The sequence below is a fragment of the Pecten maximus genome, chromosome 15 (assembly GCF_902652985.1).
Source record: "Pecten maximus chromosome 15, xPecMax1.1, whole genome shotgun sequence".
NCBI lineage: Eukaryota > Metazoa > Mollusca > Bivalvia > Pectinida > Pectinidae > Pecten > Pecten maximus.
Genome location: NC_047029.1, coordinates 36,705,196 through 36,728,918, shown reverse-complemented (window position 1 = coordinate 36,728,918; position 23,723 = coordinate 36,705,196). Strand labels below are relative to the sequence as shown.

The window sequence follows — 23,723 nt, the reverse complement described above, 5'->3', positions numbered from 1 at the left end:
ATGCTTGCAATTTGCCCAATATCAATAGATTGATCTTGTCTGTTGATGATTTAAGATGTGTCAAGGTCACTCAAAGTTGCGATTTTAAAAATTTACTGTGGAAAAATGTATTACTTATATTTTCACATATCATCGCAATCGGGATAACATGAAGCATTTTAAGAAACTGTGAGGATGCAATACGTGTATATGTCACTTGCCTTTATTCATGTTGAAAGCTTAATATCTGTGATTATATTGCCTGATAAATATTCTATGATATTTTTAAAGATGTCTTTCTTATTATGCATTTCATCTTTGTTTAAACTGTGAGGAACATTGGAGACCCTGAGGCCCTATATCTGGGATATTAACATTTTATTTTTAAGATAAAAAAAAGCAGAAGCCTCCCACCATGGAGGCGAGCTTCAATTTCAGCCGGCGAAACTTTTAATTATTACTCCTTTTTTTATAGATTTTTTAATGAATATATTTATTATATACCTATCTATATTTTAGAAGGGGTATATATATACACCCACACATGTGTCTATAGTTGTTGTAATTGAGATTTGCTCGGAATGTAAATGGTTTTTAAACACAAACAACAATAATGCTAAGCTCTACAGTATGCTAACGATATATTTAGTATTATCTTTTCGTAACTCATTTGCAAATATAGTGATTTGAGAGAAAAAGACTCTTTCATTATTTGTGTTTGTAGGATAAGGATATTCCACATTTTGTGACCCCTCGGGAGGAATTTCCCTTTCCTACATATGAAATAGTCATAGTATTTGTTCAAATTACAACTGAATTTTCTAATTGTTATAATCAATTAAATATATTGAAACATTGGAAGGTAAATTCAATTGCACTAAAGCTTTTGAAAAAAAGAATATTATATTTGATGATCATGATAACATGTACTTTGTCGGTTACAACAGCTGTTCATGTAACGGTTAAAATCTCTATTATAAAGCCAGTTGTATTAGTTGTGGATATACCGAAGTAACGTGTGCCAAAGTAATGTGTACTATGTCAGTAACGATGATGATCAATAAATCTTCAACAGCTTTAACTTATTATTTGTCATTACTCTTCCGGATTCCTGTTCATGCAATTTTGGACGAAATCATGTTCCTTTGATCTTTGATCTTTTATAAAGCCGGAGTTCTTTTTATACACTGATATAACACGGTCTCTCCCGGTAAAGCGTGCAGGCAAGTGATCGTTTTGATGTTAGGAGAGAGTGAATGAAAATCTTGGATGGCCATTCATACATGTGTTCAACTTGAATTTTAGGTTACTTGGGAGAATGTGATTTTAACTATTCCGAGAGGTTTCCATCAAACTAAGTAACATATTCCAATCTGGTTTTTCTCATTCTCTAGGGTATCTAAGACACCTAGGATACTTCCATTGAACATTTCGGCGGAGCAATTACCGTAAGGGTGGTTAGGAGTAGTCTGGTCTTATTAACCCCTGCTAGCTTAAAGTGTTCTGTTTTAACTTTGGACTCAAAGTTAAGACCCTTTATCACTATTCAATATTCCAGGAAAGCTGTAAAATACAGTTATAGTACAGCTATGGTGTGAACTTTCTGATTGCGACAAGGTACGACTAAAGCATACCTTGTAAAGTGATCAATTATGACTAACAAAACCTCATAGCCACTTTGAACTTGCCAACCCCGATGAAGTCTACAGAAAAAGCTCAAGTTGTCTAGACTTCTCAATAGGAACCAAATCAACAACAGCCTTTACTGGTTTCTTACGGAGAACACACAGCGCTCACAACCTTTCCTGCCTTCTTCTGTGTCATTTCCTTACCCTGATGACTTGCATCATCCTGAGCATATAGGGATTAACTTTTAAGTGTGTTCACCCTGGAAAGAATACCGGTTCTCAAAAGGCTCTGAAACTTGATAATCCTTCTACTTATTTCTGCCAATCAATGGTACCTAGTGTTTCAGATAAAAATGCACACCCACTGGCAACACCAGGCACAGGGTCGGCCGCTTTACGATCAGTGAATATGGCTACAGTAACAGCAGATTAGCAAACAGCCTTGAGAACCCCTGAATTCATTTTTGAGAAAACAACTGCATTATGCAGTCAAAATGAGCGATTGAAATCGCAGTTGTTTTATATGGCAAATCTATACAAATCCTTCACCTGAGGGTGGTTCACTGTTATCAAGGATGCACATCTCAGTTCAAAATAATCATTCTGAAATGCTGTCTTCATAGGTTTGATCGTTTAAAGGTGTTGTTTTGTTGCTAGAAATAAAAATACTACCATGGTAAAATGCTTTCACTTTCTATTCTCGGAACTTTCTAGACTGTGACGTCACAGCCATAACTGTCAAGAGTGTTACAGAGGTTATTTTTGTGAATTACAATAGCTTTAAGTAGTTTTTGTTGTAAACTCGAATCATGTCAGTTCAAAATAATCATTCTGAATTGATGTATTCATCTCAACAGTGAAATAAAGGTGTTGTTTTGTTGCTAGAAATAAAAATACTACCATGGTAAAATGGTTTCACTTTCTATTCCCGGAACATTTTAGACTGTGACGTCACAGCCATAACTGTCTTGAGTTGTACGGAGGTCATTTCTTTTCCTGATTTTGTCATTATTTGTAATTGTTTGTCATGATTTTGTCATTATTTGTAATTTTATGTCATGATTTTGTCATTATTTTTCTGAGAGGACAGACATTCTTCAATTACAGTTGTCTTGGAGATTCTGTAATAACACCAAACATTGAAACCAATACACCTGAAGTCAAAATGAGCGATTGAAAGGTCTTAATATGCTTTACCAAAATAGTGAATTGCATGACCTTTAAGTATCATGTTTATCCCTGGGGAGGGGCTAAACTTTACTGAAGTTTATACAAGGAAATCACATTTTTGAACATCATTTGTTTCATTTTTATTGGAATTAGCAGTTTTTGAAGGCAATTTGCTGGTATGCACTTTTTGGCCGAACTGACCCCCAAGGGCTGATTGGAGTGGTAAAAAAGGGTCAGTCACATTTACAAAAATATTGCAATGCTCAGATGAACGTTAAGGTCCATGGGCCTCTTGCTGTTATGTTTTGTTTTCGGGTAAGACATTCAGTTCTCAATACATGGAATAGGGTTTTAATCAGAAATGTAAACCTAAGGTTGAAATAAAAGTTACTGACAAGTGGAATGATATTATCCAAACTTCATAAGGACAAACCAGTGTGCAGTGTCAAGCTGAAACACAGTGTGCGCTCAGGTAGGGTTTGAATTGTTTATCGGAACATACTGTTACAATTGCACGAAATGAGGCAGAGCCACATGAATCAATTGCACGATCTTTGAACAATAGCATGTCTGATTCAAGTTCGAACTCGAGGGTGGAGTAAGTGTCATCTTACGTACCTAGGGCCACTCGACAAGGTATCAGGGTATCTATAAATTGGTCTGACAATCTACATATCGGTGTAGAGAACAGTGATTCTCAAAATCTTTCTATAGTCGATATAGTGACAAAGTAGGGACTAGACACAGGGATAAAACGGACTGGTTTGAGGATATACAGGCAAGTCCTGTAGGAAACGAATTCGTAGTAAGGGAAAGCCCAAGGCACTCTAAAAGATTGCGTAAACCCCAAGATCGGTTTAGGGAATGGCATATGGGCCACGTTGAGGAAGAGGACGGGGTTTTATGATTAAAATGTATGAGCAATTTTCTAATTTCAGTAGCTTGTTTTATTAAATGAAACATTTTGAATGACTTGGTTTCAGACTGGAGATTAGGAGAAAAATTCTGATACACGTTCTTCTCAACCTTATTGTTTTTCCCCAAACCATTATTTGATGATTATTTATGTACTTATAGTAATGCAATTTTATTTGCTAATCAAACTGATACAAATTTGTTAAAAACGAGTTGAAATTTTTGAATTTTTGTTGTTGATATTCTTGTTTTCTTGTACAGAGAAATTACAAACTAAGAATATCGGGACGACATTTTTAAACAATGGAATAAGTATTTACTAAACTCATACATGAAAATTATATGAATCTATTGTGATTTATATGTTGACCTCTAATACTCTATACATACTTCAATTATATCGGAGATATTCAATAAGTAACAGTATAGTAATAATGATATCATTAGGAATATCATAAACGTATATTTGAGTATGAATTAGTAATATTTAAGTTGGTTTACTAAACGGAAACTTAAGTCTGATGTTAACTGTAAATCAAAATTTGATATTGGATCCGGATTATTCTATCAAAGTGATGAAAACACAATAACTTTCTTTTGTATTTTATATTAAGAAAAATATAAACTGTTGGAAGTTAAGTTTTTGAAATATTAAAAACATTTCGAGTACAAGATAGTTCCAATCCATTTTCAGAGACCACCAACAACTTGCCAAATATATTGTTTTTGTTCCCAATTTCTATTTCTTACGTGCTTTGTTAAAAGTCTTTAAATCAAATTAATGCTATCATACATTTTCAATGAAAAAAAATAACTTGAAGTGCCAGATCTATTCAGCTATTTTATACAAGGTTATCGAATAAAAAAATCATTAACCCTAATTAAAAATCAATTATATTAGATGCATTGTTAGTAAGCCAATTAAAAATGAACCAAAACATAATAAGATGATCTATACAAAGATAAAACAGTAATATCTATCTTATTGTTATATATATAGTCTAAATATATATACATTTATCTATATACAATATGTTATATTTGCGCGTTAATGTTTACAGAAAATATCCACTGTCTACCTGTGAAGCCTATTTCTAGGTATTCATGTATATACATAAAGTTAAATTGCGTCTATGTCTATCTGTAACCTGTTAAAGGGCCTATAGTATTATACAATATGGCTTTGGCATTCACAGGGGTTTTATTTCCCAGTACGACGATCCTGAACAATAAAACGATAGGGGCAAGCAATGGGTTGTTGTTTCTTTCAAATTATCAGTCTGTTTTTATTTCCATTTAACTGCTGTTACCACGATTATACATCTGTATATTTGTTACACTTTTATAATAATACTAATCGACGTTATCATGATCTGAATTTAGCGGTCATAGAGCTGCGAGTTGTAACAGGAATAGCTAACGGGACCGGTTACTTCCTCCTTACTAGATAACCTGCTGGTACCACGCATTTTTGGGTTAAAATTCTAAATGCATTTTCCAAAATTCGATGTGCACCAAGTCGCACGAATTGTTATAACTTGTCAAATGCACAAAATTCTACGTGCTATAGTTTTGCTGGGAAAGTTGCACAAAATACTCAGTATTTGCATATTGTTTTTAATAGCAAACACACAGTTATAACATCAGGCTTTAACTTGATAGGAAACACTTACCGCTCATAATCGTTTGAGGTTGCGTTTTTCTGGCTTTGTTTTTCTTTTCACTATATCTCTCAAATCTTCAAACAAGTGACTTTTTTGTGACCGCTAGGGTGTCCACAAACTCCACAACGCAAGAGTTTAGTTCCAGAAGTCTCTAGAAGCCTACAATTGCAATCAAATAATACAAAGTCCTTTAGACAGGATAATTGTAGGATATTAGCAGACAAATATACTGTTATATCAGAATTATAATGTAAACTATGTAAATTATTAAACTACTATATAATACTCCGACATATATACAAAAATATAGATTGTTAGACTGCCTTACCAAGTTCCAGGGTTCCTGTTCAGCTGTGCGAGTGGTTGAGGTGTGCCTGCGCATGCGCCTAAACGATTTATCGAGGCTAGGTTTTATGCACACGAACTTAGGTAAGCGTTAATTTCCTTATTATGTGTGCGTTGTATGCATCACTAACCTCTACACAAAATATGTGACGTTAGACATGAAAACTTTTGCATCTAACGACAGCTAATTCGAATCTCCCACTAAGGTGACATCACCATGTACACTTGGAAAGGCTTGGCCCGGATAATGTACAGAGAAATACATAAGGTAATGAAGGTGTAGAGATATAACACAATAATTGGTTATGTATGCTGACGACACTGTTCTGTTCTCCGAGTCCGAGGAAGGATTACAAACTATGTTAAACAAACAAAAAATGTTGTATTTCGCAATGCTTGTAATTTGCCTAATACCAATAGATTGATCTTGTCTGTTGATGTTTTAAGATGTGTCAAGGTCGCCCAAAGTTGCGATTTTAAAAATTTACCATGGAAAATATATTACTTATATTTTCACATATCATCGCAATCAGGATAACATGAAGCTTTTTAAGAAACTGTGAGGATGCAACACGTGTATATGTCACTTGCCTTAATTCATGTTGAAAGCTTAATATCTGTGATTATATTGCCTGATAAATATTCTATGATGTTTTTGATGATGTCTTTCTTATTATGCATTTCATCTTTGTTTAAACTGTGAGGAACATTGGAGACCCTGAGGCTCTATATCTGGGATATTAACATTTTATTTTTAAGATAAAAAAAGCAGAAGCCTTCCACCGTGGGGTCGAGCTTCAATTTCAGCCGGCGAAACCTTTAATTATTACTCCTTTTTTTATAGATTTTTTAATGAATATATTTATTATATACATATATATATTTTAGAAGGGGTATATATATTCACCCACACATGTGTCTATAGTTGTTGTTATTGAGATTTGCTCGGAATGTAAATGGTTTTTAAACACAAACACCAGTAATGCTAAGCTCTACAGTATGCTAACGATACATTTAGTATTATCTTTTCGCAACTCATTTGCAAATATAGTGATTTGAGAGAAAAAGACTCTTTCATTATTTGTGTTTGTAGGATAAGGATATTCCACATTTTGTGACCCCTCGGGAGGAATTTCCCTTTCCTACCTATGAAATAGTCATAGTATTTGTTCAAATTACAACTGAATTTTCTAATTGTTATAATCAATTAAATATATTGAAACATTGGAAGGTAAATTTAATTGCACTACTTTTGAAAAAATGAATATTATATTTGATGATCATGATAACATGTACTTTGTCAGTTACAACAGCTGTTCATGTAACGGTTAAAATCTCTATTATAAAGCCAGTTTTATTAGTTGTGGATATACCGAAGTAACGTGTGCCAAAGTAATGTGTACTGTCAGTAACGATGATGATCAATTAATTTTCAACAGCTTTAACTTATTATTTGTCATTACTCTTTCGGATTCCTGTTCATGTAATTTTGGACTAAATCATGTTCCTTTGATCTTTGATCTTTTATAAAGCCGGAGTTCTTTTTATACACTGATATATCACGGTCTCTCCCGGTAAAGCGTGCAGGCAAGTGATCGTTTTGATGTTAGGAGAGAGTGAATGAAAATCTTGGATGGCCATTCATACATGTGTTCAACTTGAATTTTAGGTTACTTGGGAGAATGTGATTTTAACTATTCCGAGAGGTTTCCATCAAACTAAGTAACATATTCCAATCTGGTTTTTCTCATCCTCTAGGGTATCTAAGACACCTAGGATACTTCCATTGAACATTTCGGCGGAGCAATTACCGTAAGGGTGGTTAGGAGTAGTCTGGTCTTATTAACCCCTGCTAGCTTAAAGTGTTCTGTTTTAACTTTGGACTCAAAGTTAAGACCCTTTATCACTATTCAATATTCCAGGAAAGCTGTAAAATACAGTTATAGTACAGCTATGGTGTGAACTTTCTGATTGCGACAAGGTACGACTAAAGCATTCCTTGTAAAGTGATCAATTATGACTAACAAAACCTCATAGCCACTTTGAACTTGCCAACCCCGATGAAGTCTACAGAAAAAAGCTCAAGTTGTCTAGACTTCTCAATAGGAACCAAATCAACAACAGCCTTTACTGGTTTCTTACGGAGAACACACAGCGCTCACAACCTTTCCTGTCTTCTTCTGTGTCATTTCCTTACCCTGATGACTTGCATCATCCTGAGCATATAGGGATTCACTTTTAAGTGTTTTCACCCTGGAAAGAATACCGGTTCTCAAAGAGCTCTGAAACTTGATAATCCGTCTACTTATTTCTGCCAATCAATGGTACCTAGTGTTTCAGATAAAACTGCACACCCACTGGCAACACCAGGCACAGGGTCGGCCGCTTTACGATCAGTGAATATGGCTACAGTAACAGCAGATTTGCAAACAGCCTTGACAACCTCTGAATTCATTTTTGAGAAAACATCTGCATTATGCAGTCAAAATGAGCGATTGAAATCGCAGTTGTTTTATATGGCAAATCTATACAAATCATTCACCTGAGGGTGGTTCACTGTTATCAAGGATGCACATCTCAGTTCAAAATAATCATTCTGAATTGATGTCTTCATAGGTTTGATCATTTAAAGGTGTTGTTTTGTTGCTAGAAATAAAAATACTACCAGGGTAAAATGCTTTCACTTTCTATTCTCGGAACTTTCTAGACTGTGAGTGTGACGTCACAGCCATAACTGTCAAGAGTGTTACAGAGGTTATTTTTGTGAATTACAATAGATTTAAGTAGTTTTTATTGTAAAATGGAATCATGTCAGTTCAAAATAATCATTCTGAATTGATGTATTCATCTCAACAGTGAAATAAAGGTGTTGTTTTGTTGCTAGAAATAAAAATACTACAATGGTGAAATGGTTTCACTTTCTATTCCCGGAACATTTTAGACTGTGACGCCACAGCCAAAACTGTCTTGAGTTGTACGGAGGTCATTTCTTTTCATGATTTTGTCATTATTTGTAATTTTTTGTCATGATTCTGTCATTCTTTTTCTGAGAGGACAAACATTCTTCAATTACAGTGATCTTGGAGATTTTGTGATGAACACCAAACATTGAAACCAATACACCTGAAGTCAAAATGAGCGATTGAAATCGCATTTGTTCCAAATTCCCAGGACCAGACGTGTCCTGAACAGTTGCTAATCAGTATTGCTCTCATAGTCAACTACTATACCAAGTTTTTCTAGTACATATTTTAAAATTATGCTTTTTGTCAGTTGGCAGATTTGAAGCCAGATTATCCACAACCTTCACTGAGCTAGCAGTGTGAATAGTGTTTTTAGGCTGAATGAAAATATATTTACTTGTTAAAGTACATACCTTGGCTGGAATTTTGATGATACGAGGGCAAACTGTATACTTCCGGTCAAAATTGCGGCATTCTCGGTAACAAGATTTTGTATATCTAGGTCAAGTCCCCTCGCGATGTCAGTAATAACCATGGACTCATAAGGATCAAAGGTGATTGGCTTCCTGCTCAAGGTTCTCACAGAGTAGGATCAAGTTATACAATGTACCGGGCACAGCGATTTCCCTCTCAGATGGGAACATGACGCCATCCAAGGCTAATGCTTTTACAACACTTACTACATTGGTACCTAACAGCGCTGGACAATGCTGGTTATACTCTGTATCTGGCACAACAAGTAACAACACATCAAAACTAGCACGAGACTAAAATGGTTGACTATGTATATTCAATGTAGCCTATATAATTCAGCAGTGAGTCATTAGCTACTTTTACCACTAACCGTAAGGAATTAAGTTCCTGTAATGGAGGGTTATCTGTTAGACTAATGTAAAATGATACAGATATTGTGGAAATCACTGAACCAATGTCATTAGGCCATAAGACAGGCATCAGCTTTGCTACATGCAGAGACCGCTACTTTTGACCTTTGTCCTTGTGACGTTTGTATCCTTTGCCACGACCTCAACTTCTATATCCTGATTTTGATCTATGATCATCTCTATTTGATCAGGCTTTACCAAGTTTGGAAAAAAATTTTCTCGTGCTTTAACTTTGTGTGCATCTCATTACTAAGATAGGCAGCGCACTGTTGGTCAACCTCACAATTGACAGCGTGACTTTGACCCTACCTACCTACCAGCTTCGTCGTACTAGGACAGAGAAATGTCCTCAACAATACGCAAGAGCTCATCAAAGTTAATTAATGACGTGTCTGACTCTTAAGCCCATCTGATCGCAGTCATGTCCACAACTTATGCCTGAGCATATCATTCCTGGAGGAGCGCTGGAGTCAATGGCCGTCTGTAACAGGGATTCTAATCTGCAACCAAACTCGGCAACGGACTCGACATACCTTGCAACGAGTTGACAGACTGACACCTATATTTCCGAACAATGTATCCAGCTTATGGAATTTATCTGTAATTGTAGGTCTCTCTCCCAGAGAGGTAAGTGTAACAGAGCGCAGGATTAATTAAATTTAAGACACTTGCTCTGCTAGGGATCGAACCCGGGACCTCTGGCTTACTAGTCTTATGCTCAACCGATTGAGCTAAAGAGTAGATCTCTCTAGCCGAGCGGTATATTGCGGCTAGTACTTAAGAGGGTTTTAAATTTACTGATAACACCTGACGAATGAGTTCGGTAACAACAATTGACGTACAAAGCAAGAACCTTCCAAACAACGAGAATACCTGTGAGGTCATGTCTGTGTGTTAGACGATACCACAAAAAGGACTTCGTTACGGTCTAGGGGCTTGTTCGTTTATGCGGACAAACCGGTTTGTCAGTTTTTAAATGTAATATTTCAAACATATATCTTGACGGGCCTGCAAATGTTAATACAGCCTTTGGAAGTCTTTGTCAAGGCTCATCTGAAAACAATATAAAATCACAATGTCCGTCTTTCTTTCATAAACGAACAACACGTATTCTGGGAGAGAGAAAAACCCATAGATGTCATCAATTCTCTCCCGTGTATCTTGGTTTTCAAATACAGAAGTGACATACCTTTCTTTAACTGTATTTTATTGATTTTTTTCTTTGTCTTTTTCAGGGTGAAAACCTTCTGGAATTTTAGTCATGATGAAGCTTGTACTAAAAAATAAAAAAAACACATGAATTGAGTTTTATTTCGTTTTTATTGAAAAAAGCATTGATGGAAATCTTTGAAATTGGCTAAAGCTCTCTCATTTTCTGCCTCATGATAGGGGATGTGGTATCTGTCTGAAAAATAAAACAAAAGTTGAAGTTAGAATGTTTTGACTTTTAGCATTTTATAATTATAATAAAAAATAGTGTATCTATACAAATCCTTCACCTGAGGGTGGTTCATTGTTATCAAGGATGCATATTTCAGTTCAAAATAATCATTCTGAATTGATGTCTTCATAGGTTTGATCATTTAAAGGTGATGTTTTGTTGCTAGAAATAAAAATACTACCATGGTAAGATGCTTTCACTTTCTATTCTTGGAGCTTTCTAGACTGTGACGTCACAGCCATAACTGTCAAGAGTGTTACAGAGGTTATTTTTGTGAATTACAATAGATTTAAGTAGTTTTTATTGTAAAATGGAATCATGTCAGTTCAAAATAATCATTCTGAATTGATGTATTCATCTCAACAGTGAAATAAAGGTGTTGTTTTGTTGCTAGAAATAAAAATACTACAATGGTGAAATGGTTTCACTTTCTATTCCCGGAACATTTTAGACTGTGACGCCACAGCCAAAACTGTCTTGAGTTGTACGGAGGTCATTTCTTTTCATGATTTTGTCATTATTTGTAATTTTTTGTCATGATTCTGTCATTCTTTTTCTGAGAGGACAAACATTCTTCAATTACAGTGATCTTGGAGATTTTGTGATGAACACCAAACATTGAAACCAATACACCTGAAGTCAAAATGAGCGATTGAAATCGCATTTGTTCCAAATTCCCAGGACCAGACGTGTCCTGAACAGTTGCTAATCAGTATTGCTCTCATAGTCAACTACTATACCAAGTTTTTCTAGTACATATTTTAAAATTATGCTTTTTGTCAGTTGGCAGATTTGAAGCCAGATTATCCACAACCTTCACTGAGCTAGCAGTGTGAATAGTGTTTTTAGGCTGAATGAAAATATATTTACTTGTTAAAGTACATACCTTGGCTGGAATTTTGATGATACGAGGGCAAACTGTATACTTCCGGTCAAAATTGCGGCATTCTCGGTAACAAGATTTTGTATATCTAGGTCAAGTCCCCTCGCGATGTCAGTAATAACCATGGACTCATAAGGATCAAAGGTGATTGGCTTCCTGCTCAAGGTTCTCACAGAGTAGGATCAAGTTATACAATGTACCGGGCACAGCGATTTCCCTCTCAGATGGGAACATGACGCCATCCAAGGCTAATGCTTTTACAACACTTACTACATTGGTACCTAACAGCGCTGGACAATGCTGGTTATACTCTGTATCTGGCACAACAAGTAACAACACATCAAAACTAGCACGAGACTAAAATGGTTGACTATGTATATTCAATGTAGCCTATATAATTCAGCAGTGAGTCATTAGCTACTTTTACCACTAACCGTAAGGAATTAAGTTCCTGTAATGGAGGGTTATCTGTTAGACTAATGTAAAATGATACAGATATTGTGGAAATCACTGAACCAATGTCATTAGGCCATAAGACAGGCATCAGCTTTGCTACATGCAGAGACCGCTACTTTTGACCTTTGTCCTTGTGACGTTTGTATCCTTTGCCACGACCTCAACTTCTATATCCTGATTTTGATCTATGATCATCTCTATTTGATCAGGCTTTACCAAGTTTGGAAAAAAATTTTCTCGTGCTTTAACTTTGTGTGCATCTCATTACTAAGATAGGCAGCGCACTGTTGGTCAACCTCACAATTGACAGCGTGACTTTGACCCTACCTACCTACCAGCTTCGTCGTACTAGGACAGAGAAATGTCCTCAACAATACGCAAGAGCTCATCAAAGTTAATTAATGACGTGTCTGACTCTTAAGCCCATCTGATCGCAGTCATGTCCACAACTTATGCCTGAGCATATCATTCCTGGAGGAGCGCTGGAGTCAATGGCCGTCTGTAACAGGGATTCTAATCTGCAACCAAACTCGGCAACGGACTCGACATACCTTGCAACGAGTTGACAGACTGACACCTATATTTCCGAACAATGTATCCAGCTTATGGAATTTATCTGTAATTGTAGGTCTCTCTCCCAGAGAGGTAAGTGTAACAGAGCGCAGGATTAATTAAATTTAAGTCACTTGCTCTGCTAGGGATCGAACCCGGGACCTCTGGCTTACTAGTCTTATGCTCAACCGATTGAGCTAAAGAGTAGATCTCTCTAGCCGAGCGGTATATTGCGGCTAGTACTTAAGAGGGTTTTAAATTTACTGATAACACCTGACGAATGAGTTCGGTAACAACAATTGACGTACAAAGCAAGAACCTTCCAAACAACGAGAATACCTGTGAGGTCATGTCTGTGTGTTAGACGATACCACAAAAGGAACTTCGTTACGGTCTAGGGACTTGTTCGTTTATGCGGACAAACCGGTTTGTCAGTTTTTAAATGTAATATTTCAAACATATATCTTGACGGGCCTGCAAATGTTAATACAGCCTTTGGAAGTCTTTGTCAAGGCTCATCTGAAAACAATATAAAATCACAATGTCCGTCTTTCTTTCATAAACGAACAACACGTATTCTGGGAGAGAGAAAAACCCATAGATGTCATCAATTCTCTCCCGTGTATCTTGGTTTTCAAATACAGAAGTGACATACCTTTCTTTAACTGTATTTTATTGATTTTTTTCTTTGTCTTTTTCAGGGTGAAAACCTTCTGGAATTTTAGTCATGATGAAGCTTGTACTAAAAAATAAAAAAAACACATGAATTGAGTTTTATTTCGTTTTTATTGAAAAAAGCATTGATGGAAATCTTTGAAATTGGCTAAAGCTCTCTCATTTTCTGCCTCATGATAGGGGATGTGGTATCTGTCTGAAAAATAAAACAAAAGTTGAAGTTAGAATGTTTTGACTTTTAGCATTTTATAATTATAATAAAAAATAGTGTATCTATACAAATCCTTCACCTGAGGGTGGTTCATTGTTATCAAGGATGCATATTTCAGTTCAAAATAATCATTCTGAATTGATGTCTTCATAGGTTTGATCATTTAAAGGTGATGTTTTGTTGCTAGAAATAAAAATACTACCATGGTAAGATGCTTTCACTTTCTATTCTTGGAGCTTTCTAGACTGTGACGTCACAGCCATAACTGTCAAGAGTGTTACAGAGGTTATTTTTGTGAATTACAATAGATTTAAGTAGTTTTTATTGTAAAATGGAATCATGTCAGTTCAAAATAATCATTCTGAATTGATGTATTCATCTCAACAGTGAAATAAAGGTGTTGTTTTGTTGCTAGAAATAAAAATACTACAATGGTGAAATGGTTTCACTTTCTATTCCCGGAACATTTTAGACTGTGACGCCACAGCCAAAACTGTCTTGAGTTGTACGGAGGTCATTTCTTTTCATGATTTTGTCATTATTTGTAATTTTTTGTCATGATTCTGTCATTCTTTTTCTGAGAGGACAAACATTCTTCAATTACAGTGATCTTGGAGATTTTGTGATGAACACCAAACATTGAAACCAATACACCTGAAGTCAAAATGAGCGATTGAAATCGCATTTGTTCCAAATTCCCAGGACCAGACGTGTCCTGAACAGTTGCTAATCAGTATTGCTCTCATAGTCAACTACTATACCAAGTTTTTCTAGTACATATTTTAAAATTATGCTTTTTGTCAGTTGGCAGATTTGAAGCCAGATTATCCACAACCTTCACTGAGCTAGCAGTGTGAATAGTGTTTTTAGGCTGAATGAAAATATATTTACTTGTTAAAGTACATACCTTGGCTGGAATTTTGATGATACGAGGGCAAACTGTATACTTCCGGTCAAAATTGCGGCATTCTCGGTAACAAGATTTTGTATATCTAGGTCAAGTCCCCTCGCGATGTCAGTAATAACCATGGACTCATAAGGATCAAAGGTGATTGGCTTCCTGCTCAAGGTTCTCACAGAGTAGGATCAAGTTATACAATGTACCGGGCACAGCGATTTCCCTCTCAGATGGGAACATGACGCCATCCAAGGCTAATGCTTTTACAACACTTACTACATTGGTACCTAACAGCGCTGGACAATGCTGGTTATACTCTGTATCTGGCACAACAAGTAACAACACATCAAAACTAGCACGAGACTAAAATGGTTGACTATGTATATTCAATGTAGCCTATATAATTCAGCAGTGAGTCATTAGCTACTTTTACCACTAACCGTAAGGAATTAAGTTCCTGTAATGGAGGGTTATCTGTTAGACTAATGTAAAATGATACAGATATTGTGGAAATCACTGAACCAATGTCATTAGGCCATAAGACAGGCATCAGCTTTGCTACATGCAGAGACCGCTACTTTTGACCTTTGTCCTTGTGACGTTTGTATCCTTTGCCACGACCTCAACTTCTATATCCTGATTTTGATCTATGATCATCTCTATTTGATCAGGCTTTACCAAGTTTGGAAAAAAAATTTCTCGTGCTTTAACTTTGTGTGCATCTCATTACTAAGATAGGCAGCGCACTGTTGGTCAACCTCACAATTGACAGCGTGACTTTGACCCTACCTACCTACCAGCTTCGTCGTACTAGGACAGAGAAATGTCCTCAACAATACGCAAGAGCTCATCAAAGTTAATTAATGACGTGTCTGACTCTTAAGCCCATCTGATCGCAGTCATGTCCACAACTTATGCCTGAGCATATCATTCCTGGAGGAGCGCTGGAGTCAATGGCCGTCTGTAACAGGGATTCTAATCTGCAACCAAACTCGGCAACGGACTCGACATACCTTGCAACGAGTTGACAGACTGACACCTATATTTCCGAACAATGTATCCAGCTTATGGAATTTATCTGTAATTGTAGGTCTCTCTCCCAGAGAGGTAAGTGTAACAGAGCGCAGGATTAATTAAATTTAAGTCACTTGCTCTGCTAGGGATCGAACCCGGGACCTCTGGCTTACTAGTCTTATGCTCAACCGATTGAGCTAAAGAGTAGATCTCTCTAGCCGAGCGGTATATTGCGGCTAGTACTTAAGAGGGTTTTAAATTTACTGATAACACCTGACGAATGAGTTCGGTAACAACAATTGACGTACAAAGCAAGAACCTTCCAAACAACGAGAATACCTGTGAGGTCATGTCTGTGTGTTAGACGATACCACAAAAAGGACTTCGTTACGGTCTAGGGGCTTGTTCGTTTATGCGGACAAACCGGTTTGTCAGTTTTTAAATGTAATATTTCAAACATATATCTTGACGGACCTGCAAATGTTAATACAGCCTTTGGAAGTCTTTGTCAAGGCTCATCTGAAAACAATATAAAATCACAATGTCCGTCTTTCTTTCATAAACGAACAACACGTATTCTGGGAGAGAGAAAAACCCATAGATGTCATCAATTCTCTCCCGTGTATCCTGGTTTTCAAATACAGAAGTGACATACCTTTCTTTAACTGTATTTTATTGATTTTTTTCTTTGTCTTTTTCAGGGTGAAAACCTTCTGGAATTTTAGTCATGATGAAGCTTGTACTAAAAAATTAAAAAAAACACATGAATTGAGTTTTATTTAGTTTTTTTATTGAAAAAAGCATTTATGGAAATCTTTGAAATTGGCTAAAGCTCTCTCACTTTCTACCTCATGATAATGGATGTGGTATCCGTCTGGGAAAAAAAAGTTGAAGATAAAATGTTTTGACTTTTAGCATTTTATAATTATAATAAAAAATAGTGTATCTATACAAATCCTTCACCTGAGGGTGGTTCATTGTTATCAAGGATGCATATTTCAGTTCAAAATAATCATTCTGAATTGATGTCTTCATAGGTTTGATCATTTAAAGGTGATGTTTTGTTGCTAGAAATAAAAATACTACCATGGTAAGATGCTTTCACTTTCTATTCTTGGAGCTTTCTAGACTGTGACGTCACAGCCATAACTGTCAAGAGTGTTACAGAGGTTATTTTTGTGAATTACAATAGATTTAAGTAGTTTTTATTGTAAAATGGAATCATGTCAGTTCAAAATAATCATTCTGAATTGATGTATTCATCTCAACAGTGAAATAAAGGTGTTGTTTTGTTGCTAGAAATAAAAATACTACAATGGTGAAATGGTTTCACTTTCTATTCCCGGAACATTTTAGACTGTGACGCCACAGCCAAAACTGTCTTGAGTTGTACGGAGGTCATTTCTTTTCATGATTTTGTCATTATTTGTAATTTTTTGTCATGATTCTGTCATTCTTTTTCTGAGAGGACAAACATTCTTCAATTACAGTGATCTTGGAGATTTTGTGATGAACACCAAACATTGAAACCAATACACCTGAAGTCAAAATGAGCGATTGAAATCGCATTTGTTCCAAATTCCCAGGACCAGACGTGTCCTGAACAGTTGCTAATCAGTATTGCTCTCATAGTCAACTACTATACCAAGTTTTTCTAGTACATATTTTAAAATTATGCTTTTTGTCAGTTGGCAGATTTGAAGCCAGATTATCCACAACCTTCACTGAGCTAGCAGTGTGAATAGTGTTTTTAGGCTGAATGAAAATATATTTACTTGTTAAAGTACATACCTTGGCTGGAATTTTGATGATACGAGGGCAAACTGTATACTTCCGGTCAAAATTGCGGCATTCTCGGTAACAAGATTTTGTATATCTAGGTCAAGTCCCCTCGCGATGTCAGTAATAACCATGGACTCATAAGGATCAAAGGTGATTGGCTTCCTGCTCAAGGTTCTCACAGAGTAGGATCAAGTTATACAATGTACCGGGCACAGCGATTTCCCTCTCAGATGGGAACATGACGCCATCCAAGGCTAATGCTTTTACAACACTTACTACATTGGTACCTAACAGCGCTGGACAATGCTGGTTATACTCTGTATCTGGCACAACAAGTAACAACACATCAAAACTAGCACGAGACTAAAATGGTTGACTATGTATATTCAATGTAGCCTATATAATTCAGCAGTGAGTCATTAGCTACTTTTACCACTAACCGTAAGGAATTAAGTTCCTGTAATGGAGGGTTATCTGTTAGACTAATGTAAAATGATACAGATATTGTGGAAATCACTGAACCAATGTCATTAGGCCATAAGACAGGCATCAGCTTTGCTACATGCAGAGACCGCTACTTTTGACCTTTGTCCTTGTGACGTTTGTATCCTTTGCCACGACCTCAACTTCTATATCCTGATTTTGATCTATGATCATCTCTATTTGATCAGGCTTTACCAAGTTTGGAAAAAAAATTTCTCGTGCTTTAACTTTGTGTGCATCTCATTACTAAGATAGGCAGCGCACTGTTGGTCAACCTCACAATTGACAGCGTGACTTTGACCCTACCTACCTACCAGCTTCGTCGTACTAGGACAGAGAAATGTCCTCAACAATACGCAAGAGCTCATCAAAGTTAATTAATGACGTGTCTGACTCTTAAGCCCATCTGATCGCAGTCATGTCCACAACTTATGCCTGAGCATATCATTCCTGGAGGAGCGCTGGAGTCAATGGCCGTCTGTAACAGGGATTCTAATCTGCAACCAAACTCGGCAACGGACTCGACATACCTTGCAACGAGTTGACAGACTGACACCTATATTTCCGAACAATGTATCCAGCTTATGGAATTTATCTGTAATTGTAGGTCTCTCTCCCAGAGAGGTAAGTGTAACAGAGCGCAGGATTAATTAAATTTAAGTCACTTGCTCTGCTAGGGATCGAACCCGGGACCTCTGGCTTACTAGTCTTATGCTCAACCGATTGAGCTAAAGAGTAGATCTCTCTAGCCGAGCGGTATATTGCGGCTAGTACTTAAGAGGGTTTTAAATTTACTGATAACACCTGACGAATGTGTTCGGTAACAACAATTGACGTACAAAGCAAGAACCTTCCAAACAACGAGAATACCTGTGAGGTCATGTCTGTGTGTTAGACGATACCACAAAAGGAACTTCGTTACGGTCTAGGGACTTGTTCGTTTATGCGGACAAACCGGTTTGTCAGTTTTTAAATGTAATATTTCAAACATATCTTGACGGGCCTGCAAATGTTAATACAGCCTTTGGAAGTCTTTGTCAAGGCTCATCTGAAAACAATATAAAATCACAATGTCCGTCTTTCTTTCATAAACGAACAACACGTATTCTGGGAGAGAGAAAAACCCATAGATGTCATCAATTCTCTCCCGTGTATCTTGGTTTTCAAATACAGAAGTGACATACCTTTCTTTAACTGTATTTTATTGATTTTTTTCTTTGTCTTTTTCAGGGTGAAAACCTTCTGGAATTTTAGTCATGATGAAGCTTGTACTAAAAAATAAAAAAAACACATGAATTGAGTTTTATTTCGTTTTTATTGAAAAAAGCATTGATGGAAATCTTTGAAATTGGCTAAAGCTCTCTCATTTTCTGCCTCATGATAGGGGATGTGGTATCTGTCTGAAAAATAAAACAAAAGTTGAAGTTAGAATGTTTTGACTTTTAGCATTTTATAATTATAATAAAAAATAGTGTATCTATACATTTCCTTCACCTGAGGGTGGTTCATTGTTATCAAGGATGCATATTTCAGTTCAAAATAATCATTCTGAATTGATGTATTCATCTCAACAGTGAAATAAAGGTGTTGTTTTGTTGCTAGAAATAAAAATACTACCATGGTAAAATGCTTTCACTTTCTATTCCCGGAACTTTCTAGACTGTGACGTCACAGCCATAACTGTCAAGAGTATTACAGAGGTTATTTTTGTGAATTACAATAGATTTAAGTAGTTTTTATTGTAAAATGGAATCATGTCAGTTCAAAATAATCATTCTGAATTGATGTCTTCATCTCAACAGTGAAATAAAGGTGTTGTTTTGTTGCCAGAAATAAAAATACTACCATAGTAAAATGGTTTCACTTTCTATTCCCGGAACTTTCTAGACTGTGACGTTACAGCCATAACTGTCTTGAGTTGTACGGAGGTCATTTTTTTCATGATTTTGTCATTATTTGTAATTTTTTGTCATGATTCTGTCATTATTTTTCTGAGAGGACAAACATTCTTCAATTACAGTGATCTTGGAGATTTTGTGATGAACACCAAACATTGAAACCAATACACCTGAAGTCAAAATGAGCGATTGAAATCGCATTTGTTCCAAATTCCCAGGACCAGACGTGTCCTGAACAGTTGCTAATCAGTATTGCTCTCATAGTCAACTACTATACCAAGTTTTTCTAGTACATATTTTAAAATTATGCTTTTTGTCAGTTGGCAGATTTGAAGCCAGATTATCCACAACCTTCACTGAGCTAGCAGTGTGAATAGTGTTTTTAGGCTGAATGAAAATATATTTACTTGTTAAAGTACATACCTTGGCTGGAATTTTGATGATACGAGGGCAAACTGTATACTTCCGGTCAAAATTGCGGCATTCTCGGTAACAAGATTTTGTATATCTAGGTCAAGTCCCCTCGCGATGTCAGTAATAACCATGGACTCATAAGGATCAAAGGTGATTGGCTTCCTGCTCAAGGTTCTCACAGAGTAGGATCAAGTTATACAATGTACCGGGCACAGCGATTTCCCTCTCAGATGGGAACATGACGCCATCCAAGGCTAATGCTTTTACAACACTTACTACATTGGTACCTAACAGCGCTGGACAATGCTGGTTATACTCTGTATCTGGCACAACAAGTAACAACACATCAAAACTAGCACGAGACTAAAATGGTTGACTATGTATATTCAATGTAGCCTATATAATTCAGCAGTGAGTCATTAGCTACTTTTACCACTAACCGTAAGGAATTAAGTTCCTGTAATGGAGGGTTATCTGTTAGACTAATGTAAAATGATACAGATATTGTGGAAATCACTGAACCAATGTCATTAGGCCATAAGACAGGCATCAGCTTTGCTACATGCAGAGACCGCTACTTTTGACCTTTGTCCTTGTGACGTTTGTATCCTTTGCCACGACCTCAACTTCTATATCCTGATTTTGATCTATGATCATCTCTATTTGATCAGGCTTTACCAAGTTTGGAAAAAAAATTTCTCGTGCTTTAACTTTGTGTGCATCTCATTACTAAGATAGGCAGCGCACTGTTGGTCAACCTCACAATTGACAGCGTGACTTTGACCCTACCTACCTACCAGCTTCGTCGTACTAGGACAGAGAAATGTCCTCAACAATACGCAAGAGCTCATCAAAGTTAATTAATGACGTGTCTGACTCTTAAGCCCATCTGATCGCAGTCATGTCCACAACTTATGCCTGAGCATATCATTCCTGGAGGAGCGCTGGAGTCAATGGCCGTCTGTAACAGGGATTCTAATCTGCAACCAAACTCGGCAACGGACTCGACATACCTTGCAACGAGTTGACAGACTGACACCTATATTTCCGAACAATGTATCCAGCTTATGGAATTTATCTGTAATTGTAGGTCTCTCTCCCAGAGAGGTAAGTGTAACAGAGCGCAGGATTAATTAAATTTAAGACACTTGCTCTGCTAGGGATCGAACCCGGGACCTCTGGCTTACTAGTCTTATGCTCAACCGATTGAGCTAAAGAGTAGATCTCTCTAGCCGAGCGGTATATTGCGGCTAGTACTTAAGAGGGTTTTAAATTTACTGATAACACCTGACGAATGAGTTCGGTAACAACAATTGACGTACAAAGCAAGAACCTTCCAAACAACGAGAATACCTGTGAGGTCATGTCTGTGTGTTAGACGATACCACAAAAGGAACTTCGTTACGGTCTAGGGACTTGTTCGTTTATGCGGACAAACCGGTTTGTCAGTTTTTAAATGTAATATTTCAAACATATCTTGACGGGCCTGCAAATGTTAATACAGCCTTTGGAAGTCTTTGTCAAGGCTCATCTGAAAACAATATAAAATCACAATGTCCGTCTTTCTTTCATAAACGAACAACACGTATTCTGGGAGAGAGAAAAACCCATAGATGTCATCAATTCTCTCCCGTGTATCTTGGTTTTCAAATACAGAAGTGACATACCTTTCTTTAACTGTATTTTATTGATTTTTTTCTTTGTCTTTTTCAGGGTGAAAACCTTCTGGAATTTTAGTCATGATGAAGCTTGTACTAAAAAATAAAAAAAACACATGAATTGAGTTTTATTTCGTTTTTATTGAAAAAAGCATTGATGGAAATCTTTGAAATTGGCTAAAGCTCTCTCATTTTCTGCCTCATGATAGGGGATGTGGTATCTGTCTGAAAAATAAAACAAAAGTTGAAGTTAGAATGTTTTGACTTTTAGCATTTTATAATTATAATAAAAAATAGTGTATCTATACAAATCCTTCACCTGAGGGTGGTTCATTGTTATCAAGGATGCATATTTCAGTTCAAAATAATCATTCTGAATTGATGTATTCATCTCAACAGTGAAATAAAGGTGTTGTTTTGTTGCTAGAAATAAAAATACTACCATGGTAAAATGCTTTCACTTTCTATTCCCGGAACTTTCTAGACTGTGACGTCACAGCCATAACTGTCAAGAGTATTACAGAGGTTATTTTTGTGAATTACAATAGATTTAAGTAGTTTTTATTTTAAAATGGAATCATGTCAGTTCAAAATAATCATTCTGAATTGATGTCTTCATCTCAACAGTGAAATAAAGGTGTTGTTTTGTTGCCAGAAATAAAAATACTACCATAGTAAAATGGTTTCACTTTCTATTCCCGGAACTTTCTAGACTGTGACGTTACAGCCATAACTGTCTTGAGTTGTACGGAGGTCATTTTTTTCATGATTTTGTCATTATTTGTAATTTTTTGTCATGATTCTGTCATTATTTTTCTGAGAGGACAAACATTCTTCAATTACAGTGATCTTGGAGATTTTGTGATGAACACCAAACATTGAAACCAATACACCTGAAGTCAAAATGAGCGATTGAAATCGCATTTGTTCCAAATTCCCAGGACCAGACGTGTCCTGAACAGTTGCTAATCAGTATTGCTCTCATAGTCAACTACTATACCAAGTTTTTCTAGTACATATTTTAAAATTATGCTTTTTGTCAGTTGGCAGATTTGAAGCCAGATTATCCACAACCTTCACTGAGCTAGCAGTGTGAATAGTGTTTTTAGGCTGAATGAAAATATATTTACTTGTTAAAGTACATACCTTGGCTGGAATTTTGATGATACGAGGGCAAACTGTATACTTCCGGTCAAAATTGCGGCATTCTCGGTAACAAGATTTTGTATATCTAGGTCAAGTCCCCTCGCGATGTCAGTAATAACCATGGACTCATAAGGATCAAAGGTGATTGGCTTCCTGCTCAAGGTTCTCACAGAGTAGGATCAAGTTATACAATGTACTGGGCACAGCGATTTCCCTCTCAGATAGGAACATGACGCCATCCAAGGCTAATGCTTTTACAACACTTACTACATTGGTACCTAACAGCGCTGGACACTGCTGGTTATACTCTGTATCTGGCACAACAAGTAACAACACATCAAAACTAGCACGAGACTAAAATGGTTGACTATGTATATTCAATGTAGCCTATATAATTCAGCAGTGAGTCATTAGCTACTTTTACCACTAACCGTAAGGAATTAAGTTCCTGTAATGGAGGGTTATCTGTTAGACTAATGTAAAATGATACAGATATTGTGGAAATCACTGAACCAATGTCATTAGGCCATAAGACAGGCATCAGCTTTGCTACATGCAGAGACCGCTACTTTTGACCTTTGTCCTTGTGACGTTTGTATCCTTTGCCACGACCTCAACTTCTATATCCTGATTTTGATCTATGATCATCTCTATTTGATCAGGC

General features: G+C 36.4%; 2 protein-coding genes and 4 long non-coding RNA genes across 7 annotated transcripts in view; 1 reads left to right on the top strand and 5 right to left on the bottom strand.

Moving 5' to 3' along the window:
* The window catches only part of LOC117343078 (cyclin-K-like), a 28,151-nt gene extending 22,319 nt beyond the window's left edge, over positions 1-5,832 (bottom strand). The window contains exons 1-2 of one of the 2 annotated variants that reach the window (XM_033905364.1): positions 5,685-5,832; positions 5,366-5,515 (exon numbers count right to left, since the gene is read on the bottom strand). The gene's annotated coding sequence lies outside the window, so the exon portion shown is untranslated. Of the gene's footprint in view, positions 1-2,156; positions 2,222-5,365; positions 5,516-5,684 lie in introns of those variants that run through there. The other variant, XM_033905366.1, reaches the window with a different exon arrangement.
* The window catches only part of LOC117343417 (transformation/transcription domain-associated protein-like), a 153,703-nt gene that overhangs the window by 80,216 nt on the left and 49,764 nt on the right, over positions 1-23,723 (top strand). The gene's annotated exons all lie outside the window — the stretch shown is intronic.
* Positions 10,850-12,374, bottom strand: LOC117343080. The gene is made up of 2 exons (XR_004535954.1): positions 11,876-12,374; positions 10,850-10,953 (listed from the first exon to the last, which is right to left on the bottom strand). It is a non-coding gene; the product is annotated as an uncharacterized LOC117343080 (long non-coding RNA).
* LOC117343082 lies at positions 13,648-15,228 on the bottom strand. The gene is made up of 2 exons (XR_004535956.1): positions 14,674-15,228; positions 13,648-13,751 (listed from the first exon to the last, which is right to left on the bottom strand). It is a non-coding gene; the product is annotated as an uncharacterized LOC117343082 (long non-coding RNA).
* Positions 19,240-20,818, bottom strand: LOC117343079. The gene is made up of 2 exons (XR_004535953.1): positions 20,265-20,818; positions 19,240-19,343 (listed from the first exon to the last, which is right to left on the bottom strand). It is a non-coding gene; the product is annotated as an uncharacterized LOC117343079 (long non-coding RNA).
* Positions 22,035-23,558, bottom strand: LOC117343081. Its single transcript, XR_004535955.1, has 2 exons — positions 23,060-23,558; positions 22,035-22,138 (listed from the first exon to the last, which is right to left on the bottom strand). It is a non-coding gene; the product is annotated as an uncharacterized LOC117343081 (long non-coding RNA).